Source organism: Syngnathus acus, chromosome 6, assembly GCF_901709675.1.
Source record: "Syngnathus acus chromosome 6, fSynAcu1.2, whole genome shotgun sequence".
NCBI classification, from domain to species: Eukaryota; Metazoa; Chordata; class Actinopteri; order Syngnathiformes; family Syngnathidae; genus Syngnathus; species Syngnathus acus.
This window is the reverse complement of record NC_051092.1, coordinates 7,644,512-7,665,666: the sequence shown is the minus strand read 5'-3', so window position 1 is coordinate 7,665,666 and position 21,155 is coordinate 7,644,512. Positions and strand designations below refer to the sequence as shown.

Here is a 21,155-nt window from a genome sequence, read left to right as displayed (position 1 = left end):
TGGATTTTCCAACTCGGGGAGAGAACACTCTGGACTTGGTTTACACCAATATAAAGGATGCATTCAGAGCAGCCCCCCGCCCCCACCTCGGCTCTTCAGACCACCTATCTGTTATGCTAACCCCTGCATACAGGCCCCTGCTGATCAGAGCAAAACCCACAGTGAAGCAGGTGAGGGTGTGGTCTGAGGGGGCCATGGAGGCACTCCAGGACTGCTTTGAGTGCTCTGACTGGGACATGTTCAAATCAGCAGCAACATATGACAATCAGATCAACATTGATGAGTACGCCATGACTGTGTCAGCCTACATCAACAAATGCTCCGAGGACGTCAGCACCACTAAGAACATCATCACCCGAGCCAACCAACGACCCTGGATGACTGAGGATGTACGTCATACGCTGCGAGCACGGAACTCAGCCTTCAAGTCTGGCGACAAGGAGGCACTGAGGACAGCGAGAGCCAACTTGAACCGTGCCATCAGGCTAGCGAAGCGAAGCCACAGTCGGAAAATTCAGGATTTTTTCCACGACGCCAATAACACCAGGAGTATGTGGCAAGGCATACGGGCGATCACGGACTACAACTCACCCTCCCCCCCGGTGGGTGAGGTTGATGCTGACTTCCTAAATGGTCTAAATAACTTCTTTGGGCGTTTTGAGGCACTAAACAGCACTCCGGCAGTTAAAACTGTTCCCCACCAGGAAGAGGAGGTCCTCTGCCTTGACTCAGCCGACGTGTGGAAGACTCTGAGAAGAGTCAACCCACGTAAGGCCCCAGGCCCCGACAACATACCTGGGCGGGTGTTCAAGGAATGTGCAGGCCAGCTGGCTGGTGTCATCACAGACATTTTTAACATCTCGCTGGACCAAGCCAAAGTGCCAGTGTGCTTCAAGGCTGCCTCCATCATTCCGGTGCCGAAGAAACCTCAAATCACCTCATGGAATGACTACAGACCTGTGGCACTGACTCCCATCATGATGAAGTGCTTCGAAAGGCTGCTCAAAGATCACATCGTCTCCAGACTCCCCCCAACATTCGATCCGTTCCAGTTTGCCTACCGGCAGAACCGCTCCACTGAGGATGCCATCTCCTCCGTTCTTCACCTGAGCCTGGCTCACCTGGAGGAGAGGAACACCCACGTGCGGTTGCTGTTCCTGGACTTCAGCTCAGCGTTTAATACCATCATTCCACAACATCTGGTGGAAAAACTGGAACACCTGGGCTTCAGCACCCCCCTTCGGAACTGGCTGCTAGACTTCCTCACCAACAGACCTCAGTCAGTCCGGGTCGGACAGAACACCTCCGATGTCATCACCCTCAGCACAGGCTCCCCTCAGGGCTGCGTCCTGAGCCCCCTGCTGTTCACCCTGATGACACACGACTGCGCCCCCAGGTTCACCACCAATCACATCGTGAAGTTTGCAGACGACACAACGGTGGTGGGCCTCATCAGGGACAACAACGACCTGGACTACAGAGAGGAGGTGGAGCAGTTGGTGGGCTGGTGCAGAGAAAATAGCCTGATCCTGAATGTGGAGAAGACGAAGGAGATCATCGTCGACTTCAGGAAGAACCAGCCTCACCACGCTCCACTGATCATCAACAGCTCAGCTGTGGAGGTGGTCAGCAGCACTAAATTCCTGGGAGTCCACATCACAGACGACCTCACCTGGACTGTGAACACCACAACACTGGTCAAGAGGGCACAGAAGCGCTTGTACTTCCTGCGGAGGATGAGGAGAGCCCACCTGCCCCCACCCATCATGAGGACGTTCTACCGAAGCACCATAGAGAGCATTCTGACAAGCTGTCTCTCGGTGTGGTGTGGAGGTTGCAGCGCCTCCGATTGGAAGAACCTGAGGAGAGTGGTGAGGACAGCAGAGAGGATCATCGGGGCTCCTCTTCCCTCCATTCAGGACTTGTCATCCCAGCGCTGCGTGTCCCGAGCCCGAAATATTATCAGTGACCCATCACACCCCCACCATGGACTGTTCTCCCTGCTGCCCTCTGGGAAGAGGTTTCGCAGCATCCGCTGCAGGTCCACCAGGTTCTGCAATAGTTTTTTCCCTGCTGTCGTCAGACTGCTGAACATTCAAACGTAGCATTCCTCTGCACACTTGTAAATACTGTTTTTGTCTCCTGCACTGTTCACATACTTTATCACTGCTGCACTTTGTACTTTATAATTATCTTATCTCATATTTTTATATAGAATGTCACTTTTTTTAACCAGCCGAAATACCTCTACATTGCTGAAAGCCGTATGCAACGAAATTTCGTTTTGTACACACCTAGTGTTGACAAAATGACAATAAAGTTCTGTCTAAGTCTAAGTCTAAGAAACTGGATTCCTACTAATAAATCAGTGTCCATCATGGCTTCAACATGGCATTGTAATCAACTCCGTCTCGCATGCTCAATCTGCACTATTAGCACAACAGTCAATGAACATATTCCTTTGTTTTTCTTCTGGAAACCCAACCGCAGCCTGATTGTATCGCTGACATAATATCACAGAGCGACATATACAGACTACAATTATTAAGTTCTATTCAGTGACACAAGGTTTCACTTGACACGTTGCGTTTATATTAATCCAATAGTTGTCCGGTTCTGTGCTTCATCAAACATCAAAGCCTGTCAGATGTCAATTGCTGTAGCATGTTCATTTCCATACTTTCCACCTAACAGAGCCAGGATACACAGGCTAGATCAAACTTCCAGCCTCCACAGTTAAATGAATGTCATGTGGTATTCAGCAAGGGATCAGGAGGCGCCTTGTCACCCTTTTTGTCTTAACAAGTAAACAGCTATTTGTCTTTGAGTTTATAAAAAAAAAAAGCTAAAAACACATTAACATGTGGTGTATTTGTCTTTACCCGTTGGGTTTCCAGCACGTACATTTTGTTATCATCCCATGCCAAACCCTTGACTGGAGTTCACGTTGGTAATGTTTTCTTTTTTTTCCATTTTCTTTTTGCATTTCACGTGCTGATGCAAAATGCAGCAATGTGATGCTTATCAGCATGCAGCTGGCGTATGACTGGTTTATGCTGGTTTATCTTGGAGTCAATGGAAACTCTAGTGTCCGGGTAGAAGTTATGAAACGAAGCAGGGAAAAGACTGGCTACGTGTGGTTGTAATAAAAATTTGAAACCAGGAGCCGCACACTCGTCCATTTTGGCAGGGAATCTCCGACACTGGAGAGGAAGACTAACAGCAGCGGTGTAGCCAAGCAGTCGTCTAAGCCCCAGTTCTTGCTTACCCCTGGAAACAGGTTTTCCACCCTTTATTCGATCTCATTTATAATATTTGTGAAGCACTGGGAAACACAGGTTCATGACACCATGCGTTCTTTGGCAGACAGAGAGTTGTGTGCATTCTCAAAGGGGTAATGAGCTAAAATGGCTGCAAACAGAATGCGGGGAGCAAAAAGGGGATGTGCGTGCCAACCTCTTGAGTTTATTTCTGTAACACAACTGTCTTGATCCAGTAAAAGACTGGAATGCTTTCAAATTGCGTATTTCATGCGCTCATTGTTCCAAGACTCCATGCACAGTGGTTTTGGAGGAGATGCAATCTTTCACACACATTCTCATCCCTAACTCTCAAGTCATTCCAAGTCTAAAGGTTAACGCACAGGCTCTGTCTGCTGCTTGGCTGTGTGTTTGGATGTTTTAATGCATTTGCACATTGTACAGTATGTGAGTGAGTGATGATGCCCCAGAGTTGAAGTTTAGACACGTGCCCTATGTACTGCTGTACTATGCACTTGATGCAGTTTGATTTGAAACGGAATGTGTGTAGCTGTTTGAACCTAAGGTTTCCCTGCAAAATTTGGATGCAGGAAGTGGCAGATACTGAAAAAATGTTGTGCTTTAATCACATTTTGGATTTTGCCACGGTATTTATGGGCTCTCACAACATTCCATAAATTGTCCTATAAATGTTGAGCGTTAATCTCAGTTTTTTTTAAACTTGTTTAAATAACAATGTGAAACAAAATAATACCTGACTAACCTGTCTGTGAAATGCTATCCACATTCTGACAAGCATCGGAAGGACTTTCACTTAAGCTACTTAAAGCATTTTGGACGAGGACAAAACCAGGAAACTTTTTTGCTCAGTTATTATTTTTTTTTTAGCACCTCTTTAGCACCTATTAACTCATTTACTGCCATATAAATGTCATAGATCAATTGTAACAGTGAATGAGCTAAATGGTTTTAGGCAATTATTTGTATTTGATTGTGAATGGCATTTCAGCCAAGATGGTCGTGATACCTGTCAGAATGAATGTTTGTCAGTCCTGTTGGGATTGCTCAATGTTAAATCAATAACTTGTTCTTTTCAATAGGATTTATTGCACGACGACCTTTGTAGTCCAAGTTTAAATCTGTCCATGTATCTTGTCATCTCTCCCTATCTTCAAGCCCTCATCAAAGTCTTTCTCAGCGTTCCTCCAACCTTTGAACGACGCAGCATGTGATCTAAGATTTTTAAGATGACTCTGGGTTTTAAGGTCACATCATTGTCTGTGGCCGTTTCTAGAATCTGCTTTGTACTTGTGCAGCAGCTTTTAATTAAAAACGTTCCGCTTCATTGGCTTGCAAAGTCAAAGACTAATGCTTGCTCTTTCTGTTGTTCTGACAAATCTCTTAATATATTTGATTTGCTCATTTGTTTGTTTTTCAATGATCTCAACTTTGGATTTCGCATAAGCAAAATGATTAGATTAGTACTTCATATTACATATGTGCTTTGTTCTTTTTCATCTGAGAAGTAAAATAAATAAATCTTCAATTTTACAGTGGAGCGAATGGGCACGGTAGATCTCTGTACATGTCCTGAAGATGACCCAGTGTATTGGCAGAGTCCTGCAACAGCTGCATAACATATTCTCTCTCTTTTCTTTCTTCCAGTTCCAGTTTTGACCTTCGACTCAACTGACTTGCCAAAGACCAAAAGACGCAGCGGTATGTTTCAAGTCCCTTTTCAAGAAAGTTGTTTGTGCTTTGGTATTAAATATTGAATCGCACCTAACAGGAAGCAGACATAGACTGACACGCATGCACACACAGTCTGTCTGCTTGCTCCTACGGTATGGTTTTAATTTTAATCCATAGTTCCACTTCTCTCCACCTACCACAGTGTGTGAATCGGATGCAGTTTTAATGGCTTTTTCTGAGCTTTAATTACACACAAGATGGGTTTTTTTCCCTATGCAGGATGTGGCAACTTGTGTGAATGGATGGTTTTATTGGTCTCGACTCGTACACAACTAGAGGTGAGCAGTTGGTGATCTGCTTTCAATGTGGCCGGCAAACAGTGCAAGATTTGTACGGCTGTGCACATTCGTCTGAGTAATACGAGGTGGAATCAATTAGAGATGTGAATTAACCCTGGAGGTTGCTCATTGATCCCTAGAGTTCTTTATCACGGTTCTGCTCTGGAAGTCTCTTTTTGGCAGCCTGAATGCATGCAGTGCCGCTCAAATGGGCTGTTGGACCCTCTGTTCTGTAAATCATCCCATGACTCAGAAGAACTACTAGTGAGTTGTATAAATCAATGAGAAAAGTTGTTGAGTTTGGTTTGGTATCCACTCTAACTTCTTGATATCCCCCTGTTGGTGAATCCCTTCCAGCAGGAAACCCCGGAGGCTACTTTAGGACAGGTTGATGGAAGGAATTTGAAAAGAGGCCTATAAAAAAACCAAAAAAAAAACACAGACAGAATAGCACATAGAAGCAGACAGATACAGACTTAAAAACTTGTAGAGATATGGAGGAAAGAGAGCAGGTGAGAGGGAGTTGAGGAACGTTCCACCAAGTCAGACGAGGGGATATGAAAAATGACGGTTGCAAAAAGAGCACAAGAAATAAAAAAGGAGGTGTGGAAATTTGAATGGAGTGGAAACTGGGCTTGAGGCCACTCAGCAGTTCCTCCAGAGCCCTGCCAGAGCAATTAGCCATCAGGAGTTAAGAAAGTGAACTTAAAGAAAGTCCAGCAAGGGTTTGCTGGGATTTGGATGGTGTTTTAAGCCCTAATGTGGGAATGCTTTTGGATCCTTGGTCTTTTTTTTATGGAGAAAGACAGAGTTTGTCTGTCTTTTAATGGGAGCAAAGCAGCTCAGGTGAAGCATTCTACCCAAACACACGCACACACACACACACACACACACAATAATAAATTCTTAATAATCTGCCGTGTATTTAGGGAAAGCGCTTACTTTACTCATGTCTCCCTAATAAAAACTTTTTTACTTTTGAGAAAACTCTTGGACCTGTTAAATATTGTAGGTAAGTTTTTCAAAAAATATACATTTAACAAGCTGTGGTCTTTTCTGAGGCTGTGTTCAAAGTAACATGGCTGTATATGCTTTTAAATTACTCCATGTGTACTTTATATAACAATTAATTGCATTCTTTTAAATCTGTAATTACCCTAGATAGCCAGAACTGACTGTCATAATGGCTATGGTACGATTTTTGTGATTTGTAGTTTTATTTAATCAGAAAATGTAGGCTTTCATTGATGCATATTCATTTTTGCCCAATTATAACATGAATGAATTTGAGTATTTGTGTAAACACATTGACAAATCAATGGCCCACATTTGCGGGAGTATTTTGTATAGCACAGTCTGCCTTTCACTGGCTTGTGTATGGGGCAACTTAGCAATCAAGGGCGGAAGCACTCTCTCATAGTGGCCAGGCAGTAGCTCTACTGTTAAAGGCATTTGGACCTTAAAGCTTTGTTGTTTATGTAACCAAGAGAAAGCGGAAACTCCCTCGTGGCTCTTTTAAAAAAACAGATGCCGGAGAGTTTTGCTTTGAATTTTTCATGGTTTATTTGCTATGCAGGAGATTATGGCGTTTCCTCTTTGACATGAATCTTTCCTCAATTTATGTAAGTCTGACTCAAAATGTGGATTGATATGTAGTTATACAAAGGCTAATTATTAATTGGTTGTATTGAAAAATGGTGGTATGTAAAAAAAAATATAAATCTGTCACCTCTTCACTTCACAATTGGTAATTGCTAAAAGTAGGACAAGTAATTCTGCTTTTCATTAGTTAGTCTGTATGCGTTTAGCAATAGAGTAGTGACTCTTTCTTACGTACTGCTATAGTTCTTTTGACAAAAAAACCCTCAGAAAAGCGAAATTAACGCAGAACACAAGAGTGAATTTTGCTTTTGTGATATCACACATGATGATAGCTTGAACACTGTGGTTTCTATTTTTATGCCCAGAGCAATTTTAGGAAAAGGTGCGGTCTAAATCAGCGCAGTGGCAGGTTCGACCTTGTCTTGGTATTTTAGGCACGCGAAAGCAGGTGCAGCCGGATTAGCCCTAACTCTAAAAAAAAAAAAAGAAAGGGTGTTTTGCACCATTGTGGATGTGCACACAGCCAACTTCATCCGCCACCAATAGAAGAGGCTCCTCACCTTCCCTTTAAATGCAATGCGCAAGGGGCGCACTGATAGTCCTTGACATGACAGAAGAAGAAACTGATTTGCAGGCATGGGGAGAACATGCAAACTCCACACAGGGAGGGCTGGAGGTGGAATCTAACCCGCAGCCTCCGAACTGTGAGGCAGACGTGCTAACCAGTGCCACACCGTGCCGCCCCAAATTAAACCATCCATTGCTAATATTGCAGGACCTCATCCGATTGTCTTGTACTTTTATCTTTATGGACCCTTTTCATTTCTCAAAGGGTTTTGTTTCTGCCTTATGGCTGACACATAATTGGATTTTTAACAATATTTCTCACAAAAATGGAAATGATACAATTGATATACATTAACCAGCATTTTTAGGTATGGAATTTAAAATGAAGATACTAAATATCCATTTGAAGTATTAAAGTGGAATCTTGTTAATCTTTCTTGGATTTGTTGCATCATGGCCATTTCTTGATGTGACCTGAGCTGGCAACTTTAGGGTCTGAGATATTGATAGATTACAGATCTACACCTTTGGAAGTGCTTCATGCATTTTCCACAGTGATGCAATAATTGAAAGAGTGTGTTTTGATGTTGAGCCGGCCTCTGCCTTTGTTTAAACAGCAGTCACTTATCATTTCCATTTCTGCGTGAGAGGGCCGTGCATTAGTGGCAGAGGAAAATGAATGACCCATTTGTTTTTTTCTTAAAAAAACAGCATTTTCAGGAGTACCTCGACCCAATATAGCCCTCACAGACTGCCCCACTGGCATGTGTGCTGACACATGCACAGGCGAGGTAACTATCTGCGGCCATGTGGTGGATTATTACTTCTTGTCATGATGTGATTGACAAATTTCATTGTTTCATTGACAGTATGTTTTTCATCATTTCTTTTTACACTTTGAGAAAGTACTGTCTTATGTCTTATTTATCGACACTCAGGCAAAAAATACAGCGATTTTACTTTTGGGCCATATTACCAAACACTAAGGCTACAGCCGAGCAATGAATCAATCTGTTTCTTTCTGTCAGTGACACTTAACTGTGTTTTCCGTTTAGTGTGATTGAACGGTTTTGGCAGGAGCACTGTAAATTGTTGAGTGATCCACCTCAGGTGAAATGAAATGATGATGAAATCCTTAATGTGCTCGAGTAAAACTGATGAAATTAAAGTCAAACACACAACATAAAAGGTTATAGCACCCAAAAGCAGTAGGAATGGAGCTGCAATTGAGCTATTCCAACATTTTCTCCCCTGATTTTTAACAACAGTCAGCCAGCCAAGACACACATTGCAACTTTTGTTCTTAGTAGTTAATTCCCCAGACCCTCAAAAGTGAAGTACCGGTAATTGTAGTATTTAACAGACTTCATGTAATTTAAAATTAGTATTTTATTTGGACTATGTTAGTATTGTACATCTTAGGCAGTGTGGCTCAGTCGTAGGGTGTTCGCCTCTCAACTCTGTTTGTGGGGTTGATCCTCAACCCTGGTGACCATGTTGAAGTGTCCTTGAGCAAGACACTGAACCCCAATTTACTCCATTGTGGACTTGGCAGCATCCTACATGGTAGCAGCTTCCCATTGGTGTATGTGTGTGTGTGAATGTGATGCATTGTAAAGCTCTTTGGGCATCATGTAGTGTAGATAAAGAGCTATATAAGTGCAGTCCATTTAGCATTACTATTTAGGCCAGATTCAAACTCGGGATTGACCAATTATGGATTTTTCTATAACCGATGCCGATATTTAGAGTTCCGGGTCAACCAATGACCAATGTGAGCTGCCAATTATAAGGCTGATTGTTAGGGCCGAAGTTTTGTGCTTTATTTACACACTAAAATGTCACACTAATGTGTAATGACGCTTAAAATGTTCGTTTTTCGTTGTTTTTTAAATTTCAACTCAGCTTGAAGCAAACATGAGTGACGTAACACTTGAGCTAGCGATATTTAAGATCGTTGCTTTCCACTTTGTCTTTATTTTCCTCAGTCCTTGTGGGTGCACCACATTTCTGAACTTATCATTAATTGAACAGACAAATCAATAAATTTGACATGTATGAAATATATAAAAACCATATAAACATATATAAAACATATATAATACATATATAAAACAGGTAATGTAAATAGTAGTCAATGTTGACTTTCTTTCTTTCTTTCTTTCTTTCTTTCTTTCTTTCTTTCTTTCTTTCTTTCTTTCTTTCTTTCTTTCTTTCATACTTCCTTTCTTTCTTTTCTTCACACTTTAAATGAGGTGAATTGAGTCCCTTGTTTCCATAGTCGTCATTTGTTTTGATCTAAGTGACTCATTTGCCTGCAGCAGTTTCCAATGTCATCACATCATCAAACCTCTCGGTAAGCCCAATAGCTGTTATCAAATGTAGGATTATCAAAATAAATGTAATTATTATAAATTATTACAATAATAACTTATTGGAAGTCAATTACTTGATTAATCTTTGCATCTCTACTGTATTTAATCGACTGTTTAAAAAAAGTATGTGGGTATCTTACCAGTTTTTTTTTATTCTTTTTCTTTTTTTCTTTACACTGACTTGTGAACCATCAGAGTTACGAATTACCTTCAGGCTCTTCATATATCCAGTGACGGGAAAAAAAATGGAGCAATGATTGTCAAATGTCTTAGTACCTCTACACTAGGAACAGTACACCCATGCTTTCTCTCACGCAACATAAACAGCATTTGCTCTGCAAGTCACACATTTTCTGGCACTGTATATTTGTTTTAGAGCTATAAATTAGGGCTTAGTATGGATGCTATGAATTAGGCCTTGAGAGAGAGAGAAAGAGAGAAAAAGAGAGAGAGAGAGAAAACATTCAGAAAGAACCCATTGTCAAAAATGGACTAACCCACTACGACCCACCTTTTTGGGTTAATCTTTCTTTCTAATTAAAAAGAAGTCCCGTATCGGCCAGAATATAAGACGGTGTTTTTTGCATTAGAACAAGACTGAAAAAGTGGGGGTCGTCTTACATTTGGGGTTGAGACATTATACCCATTCACAATGCTAGATGGCGCCAGATATCTTTAAAGCGAATGCTGAACTTAACTCCCCAGGGCAAAGCGAACCCCTGTCACGAAGAATAAAAATATAAATAGCGGTAGCACGAAGAAGAAAAATAAAAAATAGCGGTAAGAAAGAAAAGAGAAGAAAATAGAAGAGATAACAGAAAATGGAAAAACCAGAAGCCATTCGTTTACAAATGTGATTGCACTTTAGTTTACATATTTAAATGTTCAGCTATTAAGATGTGATAGACAGTTTTTGCATGATTTGAATGAGGCAAAATAACATGCTTTTTCTCTCGAATATATTGTTATAATCATTTGTTTCAGATGTACTGTAATTATTTTTTGTATAAAAATTAAATTTGGTGTTCAAAATGTCTTTTCTCAAACTTGAAAAGAGTGGGTCGTCTTATAATCAGGTCGTCTTATATTCGGGCCAATACGGTAATTATATTTAATTTATTTATCTATGTGAAGACACAAGTTATAATGATTTATCACAATAATGATCAATAATTATGTAACAACGTAGGATACAGATAGAAAAACGTCAATAAACAACCTTTTTTTCCCCCCATAAAATTTGTTACCATTTTCAAATGATCGCTTCTACAATGTACTGTTCCTTCTAAGATATTTGAAATTCAGCTCACTCACAACCCTAATGATGGGCATCGTTATTCTATAATACTGCGGTCCAAGATTATTTCCCTCCATGATGTCATGCTTATGAGAGCTAGCACCTCCTCTTCCCAGCACAGCTGTTGTTTAACCAAAGTGATATCATTACACTAAAACTAACAGAAAGGTTCCTAGGATTGTAAATGCTTGCTCCTTAGCATTTGCAACTCGTGAGAAATACGATCTGAATAATTGTTAGAATAATTTCGGCAGTGGCCGCCCAGGTCACCTGTGGGCATCCTCCCCTCCCTTCTACTGTCCTTCATCTGCCCACCCTGATCACATGTTGTTATTCATTGCTTGGACATGTTTCTGCCAGCACAGTAGCGCATGGTTAGGACGTCTACCTCGCAGTCAAAGGTTCTGGGCTCAAATTTCAACTTGGACAGTTCTTTGTGGAGTTCTCTCCCTGACTGCATAGAATTTTGCGGATACTTTGGTTTCCTCCTGCATTCCAAAACATGCATGTTTGGTTAATTGAAGACCCTCATTTGCCCCAAGGTCTTAACAGCTGCTTGCCAAAATGTGTCCAAGAATTGATTGCTGACCAGCCCAGGTTATACACCGACGTCTTTGCAAAGTCAGCTACTGCAAGATCCAGCTCACCCATGACTGAGAGCACAAAAAGCTATAGAAGATGAATGGTTAGCTAGGTTAATAATGAGAAAAATAATAATATACTAAAATATCAGTAATAAAACAGTAAATACAAACAAATATGGGCTGATTGGCCACTTGAAGGCATTTTTTTCTGCATGCAGAGAGTACAAATATCAAGATAAGAATAGAAGAAAGTTGGGTTTGAGCTCTATTACATGTATCTCAAGAATGTGTCTTTGAGTTATTTTACCTGTCTGCGTATGTTCCTACAGCTTTTTCCTTTGATTGTAATGTTTTCGAGTTCAAGGGAAGCCAAAATTGAAATGAAATTTCATTTAATTGCACATCCCTAACGGAATCTCAGCATCCTACTGAGGACACCTGTGTGAATGCAATTGTGGGGTCATATCATGAGTTGGCGCAACACATGATCAACACAATGTTCCCCTCAGCCTGTAAAGATTCAAGTTACATATTTCCATAAAGCTTACAATAACATCAATGCATTGCATCGGGATTGGATCTCCATGTATTCATCAGACAACTTTCAGTCATTTGCTTAAAACGGGATCTTCTTTAGACAAGTTTCTCAATGCTTGATTTGTTATAACAAAGTGATGACAATGCTCTTTTCACCCTATTGTGTGTCTTCTCTCATACTCAAACCATTTGCAATTTTTTACCCAAGTGAAACCATGTGTGTGAAGGGCGGTTTTGGCAGTCCAACACCTAAATAAAAGAAACTATGTTACCAAACAACCAAACAAATGAAACAGAAAATTTCAAACTATTATAATGTAATTGGCAGTCATGGGAAAATAACTCAAAAGAGATGATTGTTTCGTGCATTTTAATTATACAGAAAGCCCCACTGTCCAAAATCTTTGACACAATATTCAGAATATAATACTCCGACTGTTTCTGTAACAGACAATATTGGAAACCTTTGAAAATTTTGATCTTGGTGAAATACAGCTCTCAAGAACTCAAACAAGTTAATTAGCAATGGCACATACCGGTTAGCTCTACAGCCGATGGCAGTAATGTAGAAGGAATAATGCAACCCAGAAGGCAAATTGGGTGAGATGTCTTAATATTACTTGGAAAGGTTAACATTCACATTAACCATAATTAAAACGGCAAGGCATCTTTAGTGACACATTTCATACACAAAGGAACTCAGTGAGCTTCAAACAAGCAAAGACACAACACCTACAAGCACCTAACATCATTCAGGAGCAAAGAAAAAAAAGTATTGTGCAAAAACAAAACGTACATTGGGGCTAACTTCACTTACGTTGGCAGCTAATTCCATTTGTGAGCCGCACAAATAGATAAATGCAGCCTCACCATGTTTACGTTGAATTTTGGGCTCCACTCATTGACTCTAGTCTGCAGATATCAGATATATTATTAGGGAAGTCATTAGGGAAGGCAAAATCATAAAACCTCCATGACACCTGTTTCACTCATGCACAAAAATTCTATGTCCTGGTTTAGATTTCCAGACGTTGGCATGTTTTAAGTCAGTGTTACCTTAGCAACGGCTTCCAGAATGTCAATGTGTGACCAATTTTGTGGAAACAAGAAGGATCAACTAGTTTGTTTCATGAAAAACAATGACTCTGGCGACAAGTCTTAAAAACAGCACGTAGACTTTTATGAGGGGACCTCGTCACCGAATTCCCTATTGTGCTCAATTTCTTTTAAGTTTTTTTGTGAATTGTTAATGCTGTTCTTACTCTCACTGTTGTGGTGTAATGATATGTTATGATTTTGATCTGTTTCCTATTTATCTCCTCTCCCTCGTGCTACACTTTATGTGTCAGCCGCAACTTTCTTCATCATGGCCCAGCCAGCATAGCACATTGGAGACTCGGTCTGTGGGTGGGAAGCAGTTGCATGCAAGGCACACTTTGGGCCGCGTGCCGTGGACTTTTCTCCCCCCGTAAAACCTCTGTAGCCCCCCCCTCCTCCAATCACTCAATTTTTCTCTCCTCTATCTTCACTCTCCCTTTCTCACAGTTCCTGCACTGGGGGAAAAACTTATGGTGTGGTTTATTTGTTCTGGTTTGGTGTCAGTTCTCACATGTCCTTGGCAGGCTTTCATACCTCCATGACAGTAGCCTGGATTGCGAGGGATTATCATGATATAGTGTGCACGTGTGAGTCCCCCTTGACAGTTGATGCCGGTGTCTTTGCAACGCAGTGTGGTTCAAGGTCAGAAAAAGAACATGTGTGTGAGATATAGCTTGTCACTGTTACTGTTGGAGTAGCAAAGTGCTTGACTGCCAGTGCGCTAATGCTGCCACAGAGCTTTGTTCCCCAGCAGTCAGGCTCATCTCTTCTCATCTCCCCTCTGCCTCACCTTGTGCGCATCTGTCTTGTTTATCTTTCTCCACTGGGGAAAAAGCTCACTGACCTTGTCAGGGATAGTTTGAGGCCAAAAATTCAACTGGTGATTTGAGGGGAATGAATGAGGAGACAAAAATGAGCAGAGGCTTTGGGACATGAAGTTGAAGTGAGAGGCAGAGTCTTTCCATCCAAGTCTTTCCACTAATCCTAAATTGCAGCCACTGGAAGACAGCATCCTTCTCGAAACATGTGTTCACCATTAATCTACCCATTGTGCGAGACGGCCTGTTTTCACCAGAGAGAAAAATGAGAATGTAACAAAGTTGCCCCTAAATCCTTATATTATTCACATCACATTTAGGGATAGGAAATGGTTCTATGTGTACTTATATTGTTTAGGCAGGTAGGCAGGTATATGGTTCTATGTGTACTTATATTGAGGTAGGCAGGTAGGCAGGTAGCTGACAGCTGCCGGACGCCCTCTTCCTTCTCAGCCCAGACTCACAATACTTTTCAGGCTTGGACGATTTTGTTTCTCCAGCGTGGAACTCATCTCCCTGACTCTAAAGTAAGTTTGAATCTTTTATTACACTGTTCGATCTTTTTTACTTCGCAGCCGGAGTGCCTGGGAGAGCGGAGGCTTCGTGGCCGTTTGTCTACCGTCGATCATCGGACACAAAGTATGGCTGCGGATCAAGAGGTTTGTACGGCTTCGTGCACCAACTGCACCCTTCTCTTAGAGAGATTGTCCCTGCTAGAGGGACGTGTCCGCCAGTTAGAGCAGAATTGCGCGATAACCGTAGATGTGGCGGATACAGTCGCGGACTGTAGTCAGCCCGCTAGCCCAGTTAGCATTAGCCCCAAGCGGCTTGCTAATCGCGATGAGCCAGGTAAGACGCATAGCCGTCCAAAGTCATCTCGGTCTACTGGCCGTCGCACTTTGGTCATAGGTGACTCCATTACCCGAAATATTACGCTTAAAAATCCAGCCACGGTAATGTGTATTTCTGGGGGCAGAGCACCCGACATAGAAGCTAATCTTAGGGAGCTGACTCGCAATAGGTCTAGTCAACAGCGTAGTTCCAACAACACTAGCTACTCGGACATAGTGATACACGTCGGCTCCAATGATGTTAGGATGAGGCAATCGGAGATCACAAAGAGAAACATAGCGAGGACTTGTGATCTCGCCAGAAAGATGAGTCGGCATCGAGTATTTGTCTCTGGCCCCCTGCCTGGGAGAGGCACTGATGAGAGGTTTAGTAGATTAGTCTCCCTTAATCGATGGATGGCTGGGTTCTGTAATAAGCAGGGACTGTATTTTATAGATAACTGGCCCTCCTTCTGGGGCCGCCCCGACCTGCTGAGGAAGGACGGCCTTCACCCTAACCGTGAAGGCGCCTTCACTCTTTCTAGGAATATAGATTACTGTTTGAGCCACGCATGACAGGTCACTTTAGAGCAGGCCGGGGCACAGGTGATTAGACCACCTGTCAGGATGGGTTTGGAGTCTGTTAAGCTAAAGTTAACTAGCGCTAGGCTAGACTTCCAGCATGCACATAGCTCCTTGTGTAGACTAGAGCGTGACAGTTTGAATAGTGCCACAGTACACATAAACACACTTTCTACTGGGGTAGTAGACAAATCCAATCACTCCACCCCAACCGGTTTTGCTGATGAAACGGTGCCTGTTTCAGATAATTTTACATGTGTAACAAATATTTACTATCAGATTCCCACGGTCGTATCGTCCCGCCGCGCTAACAAACATTCGAGAGGTGATGTCAGGCCTAGAGAACACAATCTTACTCGCATCTCGTTTAAATATCCTTCGATAGATACGCACCCTGACCGACCGATTACGCTTAAACTCGGTTTTATGAATATTAGATCGCTTCATACAAAAGCAGTTCTCGTTAATGACCTCATCACGGAACATAATCTAAACGTTTTTGGTCTCTGCGAGACCTGGTTAAAACCTAATGAACTGATGCCGCTTAATGAGGCCTCGCCTCCAAATTTTGTGAGCTCGCATGTGGCGCGTCCTCGAAAAAAGGGTGGGGGTGTCGCCCTCATCTCGAATTCTGAGCTGAGACTTAGGCCTCGTTCGACCAATGTATTTAAAACATTTGAAGTTCTCACTGTCCGATCCACCGCTTTACCGTCATTTTATCTTGCTGTTATTTACCGTCCACCCGGGGCTTACTCTGGCTTCCTGGATGAATTTTCAGAATTCGTGGCTGATCTCGTAACCAATGCCGATAATATAATTATCATGGGTGATTTCAACATCCACATGAATTTACCGTCAGAGCCACTTACTTCGGCGTTTCAGACTTTAACTGATATGTTTGGTTTTTCGCAAGCCGTACAGGCAGCAACGCATAAGAATGGAAATACCATAGATCTGGTATTATCCCGAGGACTTGCAACCTCAAATATAGCAGTGCTGCCATACACTACTGTTTTGTCTGATCATTACTTAATAAAATTTGAAATTTTAGTTTCTTGTCAAAGACAAGAGAGCAATCGGAATTATAGGAGCCGTAATTTTAACTCCATGACTGCAACTGCGCTATCTGAGTTACTGTCGCCGGCAACTGCCATATTTCCCGCGTACACCGGCTCTGTTGATAACCTTACAAATGAATTCAATGCGACATTGTTAAATGCCATTGACTCTGTGGCGCCGTTATGTCTGAAAACTCGCCGTAGATTGCCTACTCCGTGGTTCACGGATGAAACGCGTACGCTTAAGCAATTATGTAGAAAGCATGAGCGCAGATGGCGTCTAACCAAACTTGAGGTTTTCCATCAGGCATGGCAGGACAGCCTCCTGAAATATAAAGATGCGCTTATCTTAGCAAAAACTCGGTATTTCTCGCAAGTTATTAATCTCAATAAAAACAATCCGAAACACCTATTTGATACAGTGGCAAAGCTGACTCTACGCCAGCCGACCCCCGATAATTCCTTCCACTCAGCTGACGAGTTCATTAAATTTTTTGCTCAAAAGGTTGAGTCCATTAGGGACGAGATCAAGAATACCATTCCAGTCGTGCGGTCGAGCCCGCCGTGTACCAACGCTGATGATCATGCAACAACCCTCTCAACTTTTAATAGCGTGTCCCTTGAAAGGCTTACACAAATGGTTAGTGCGGCTAAACAAACAACATGTTTGCTCGACCCTCTTCCAGCCAAACTACTTAAAGAATTATTTCATATTTTAGGACCGTCTGTCTTAAATATAATCAAGCTGTCTGTCTCCTCTGGGATAGTGCCAACAGCCTTCAAAACCGCTATCATTAAACCGTTGCTTAAGCGACCAAATCTTGACCCGGACTGTCTCAGTAATTATAGGCCAGTTTCAAACCTCCCATTTATAGCAAAACTTCTTGAAAAAGTAGTAGCACAGCAGCTTAATGATTACATGGTCGCCAATAATCGATATGACTCTTTTCAGTCTGGTTTTAGAGCTAATCATTCCACTGAGACAGCACTTGCTAAAGTGACTAACGATCTCCTCATAGCTATGGATTCAAACACTTCATCTGTACTGTTACTACTCGATCTTAGTGCTGCCTTCGACACTGTAGACTTTGATATTTTATTAGGGCGTCTTAAAAGTTGTGTTGGTATTTCAGGGTCAGCACTAGGCTGGTTCCATTCCTATCTATCAAATAGGACGCACCGAGTGGTCCATGGCAATGCGTCCTCTGAGCTCTATAATGTTACGTGTGGTGTCCCACAGGGATCGGTTCTCGGACCAATTTTATTTAATATTTATATGATCCCGCTTGGGGACATAATACGTAAATATAATATTAGTTTTCAATGCTACGCGGATGACACCCAATTATATATGCCATTATCGATGACAGATCCGCGTGATTGTTGTAATCTTGAGGCATGCCTTGCGGAGATCAAGCAATGGATGTCTCTCAACTTCCTTCGTCTTAACCCAGATAAAACTGAGATGTTGATAATTGGTCCAACTCGTTTTCAACACTTGTTCAAGGAAACCGCTATAACTATAGATAACCGTACTATCACTCAGAGCGATACTGTAACTAATCTCGGGGTAATGTTTGACCAAACTCTCTCCTTTCAAAAGCACATTAAGAATATAACCAGAATTGCGTTCTTTCACCTTCGTAATATTGCAAAGATTCGTCCGATCCTCTCGACCGGTGATGCGGAAACTATTATACATGCGTTCGTCACGTCGCGCCTGGACTACTGTAATGTACTATTCTCTGGTCTTCCTAAGTCCCGCATCAAAAGTCTACAGTTAGTACAAAATGCTGCTGCAAGGCTGCTCTCACGGACAAGAAAATTTGATCACATTACCCCAATATTAGCCAACTTACATTGGCTCCCGGTCCATTTAAGATGTGACTTCAAGGTTCTTCTATTAACCTATAAATCATTGCATGGCTTAGCGCCTTCGTATCTCGTCGACCTAGTTGTTCCTTATGCTCCGTCTCGTAACCTTCGTTCGCAAAACGCTACCCTTTTAGCGACACCGAGGGCCAAGAAAGTGTCTGCAGGGTCTAGAGCATTTTCTATCCGGGCTCCAGAGCTTTGGAATGCCCTCCCAATGGATATTAGGACTGCTACCTCAGTAGAAACATTTAAGACACGTTTAAAGACACATTTCTATGACATGGCCTTTAACTAACTTGGAGTGGCCGATTCGGCCGGAGTTTGTTTTGTTTTCTCTCCCCCCCCTCCCCGGCCGGGGAGGTGGTTAGGTGGCACCCAAGCTGACAGCGGCTATCTGGATTCTTGTGGGCTAATTCAGGTTGGGGGAACTGCAGCTCAACCTCCATAGCCAGGATAGCAGAGGGCTCCTCTGGCAGCCCTTCGCTCTGACTTGGACATCTACTTTTGATTTTCATATTATGTATTATTTGTGCCCTCTCTGCATCCATTACAACCTGGTGATCCTGAAAGGGGGATCCTTCCATCTGTGGTCCCTTCTCAAGGTTTCTCATTTTCCCCGGGCAGGGGTTTTGAGTTTTTCCTTGCCCTTTTGGGAGCTTAAGATCAGGGGATGCTTTGAGAATAATTGTCAATTTTTGTCTATGTGAAGCCCTTTGAGACTGCTTGTGATTTAGGGCTATACAAATAAACTTGACTTGACTTGACTTGACTTTAATTGGAGGAGTTTTGGGGGTTTACGCATAAATAAACCATGTTGAATTTTCAAATGTGGTATTGTTCAGCAAAAAGACAAAATGCAGCTTGTATTTCTCTAAAGAGAATGACTTTCATCTGTTGCAAAGAGTAAACTTGAATATAGCTTTGGTAAATATAGTTGGCTCAAATGTTGTCTTTCCAGCCACAATTTGAAACGAGTTATTCAGGACCAGCAGTGTGTCACGAGTCAGCAAAAACAGTCTGTTTCTATTCAGTGAGGAATGACCTCTTTGTCTACTTTCCAAAAACATCCATTGAAACATTTTAGTAAACCATTTTTTACTTTTTTGTTTTTTTCATTATCTTCGCTGGTGGCATTGCTGCATGCGCCATAAGCCTATGTGACTTTTTCTATGAACAGGAAAGTATTCAGGGTACCTAGGTCGTGTTGACCAGCAGTCACCGACAGCCACTCTGATATACGAGTTAGATGTCGATGGGGAAAGGAATTAAGGCAGTCTTCTGCTGTTGGGAGGCACATAAAACATGACAAAAGCGGCGTTAAATATATCTACGTAACATTTGCGGTCAAATTTACAACATGCCCTAGGGAGATGTTAATGCCAATTTTATTTCTGCGGCACATTTCATAAGCCAAGCATAAGCTCAATGTGCTTTAATATGGAAAGCAAGATGACAATACATTTCAAATGTATATTCAAACAGACAAATAATAAACAAACAACAGAATGAGGACGGTAAAAGTCTGTAATGAGAGCTATATTGTAAGATTAAATTTGTATGATAGGGCAGAGCAGCACCATTGAAATATTTAAAACAAGTAAAAATTCAAATGGATTCTGTACTTAACCTGGAGCCAATGAGGGGAGTTTAAAACTGGAGCAATGGAGAGCATGCATTCTTTTTGTTATTTGAATATGTTTCTTTGAGCCACTTTTTGTTACTCATGACTGTGAGGTTGAAAATTTTAAAAAGTATTATTACCAAATGTTGGTACAATATGAGCCATACACTGTATGGTCATAAATCAAAGCGACTGCTATGCTAAAGAGGCACTGGTAAATTTAGCAAGTCTGATTATTATTAACAATAATGATGCTTAATATAGATGGCAGAATAAATACCTCTCTTTTCACATATAATGGTAAATGCACCAAGTTTGGTCGATTTCAATTGACTACCTTGTCATCTGACCCTGCATTCATTTTCATAGAGGTTTGCCGTGATGCTCAATGAAAGGCCTACATAGACACTGAGCATCCTGCAGGGCTGTGAGCTTTAAGTAGCAGTCCAAATATACAAAGTTATTCTCAAACAACGCATGCCTGCCAACGACAACACTCATATTTATTTATGTATTTATCTAGATTTCCTGTGTACTAGTTGAGATGTTGGGCGTTGTGGGCCATGCTATCTGAGGCCCATTTGACAAGTCCTGGCGACGTCGTGCTGTATTGCATTAGGCTGGGTTATTTATCCCGGCGACTCATAATGCTGCTGCTGTCCAGTCGAGCTGGCAGCTTGGCTCACATACTCCCGCTACGAATGTTTTGCTCTGCTGCAGCCTGAGGGTTTACTCTCTACGTGCCTGCATAAGTTATTTGTTGTAGTCAAGACTTTCTCCCTGACTGGTGCTAATGTTTTTTTTTTCTATATTTGACAGTAAAGGAAAGGGAATGCAACTATATTGATGGACACGCATGGACACATTTAAGTTTCTTAAGTTGTTCATTAAGTTGTGTGCAGTCTTGGAAGAAACATTGCTGCATATCAAAATTTCTTGGGGGGAAAACGGTACGTAAAAAAAAAAAAATACACATTCTTTTAGGGCTGACTGCAGAGATTTTTAGAGTTTGACGATGGGA

General features: G+C 41.9%; 1 protein-coding gene across 2 annotated transcripts in view; it reads left to right on the top strand.

Annotated features, from left to right (window-relative positions):
• Window positions 1-21,155, top strand: part of LOC119124258 (zinc finger protein 469) — a 167,291-nt gene that overhangs the window by 30,679 nt on the left and 115,457 nt on the right. For both annotated transcript variants that reach the window (XM_037253996.1, XM_037253994.1), the window contains exon 3: window positions 4,926-4,979. The gene's annotated coding sequence lies outside the window, so the exon portion shown is untranslated. The remainder of the gene's footprint in view (window positions 1-4,925; window positions 4,980-21,155) is intronic.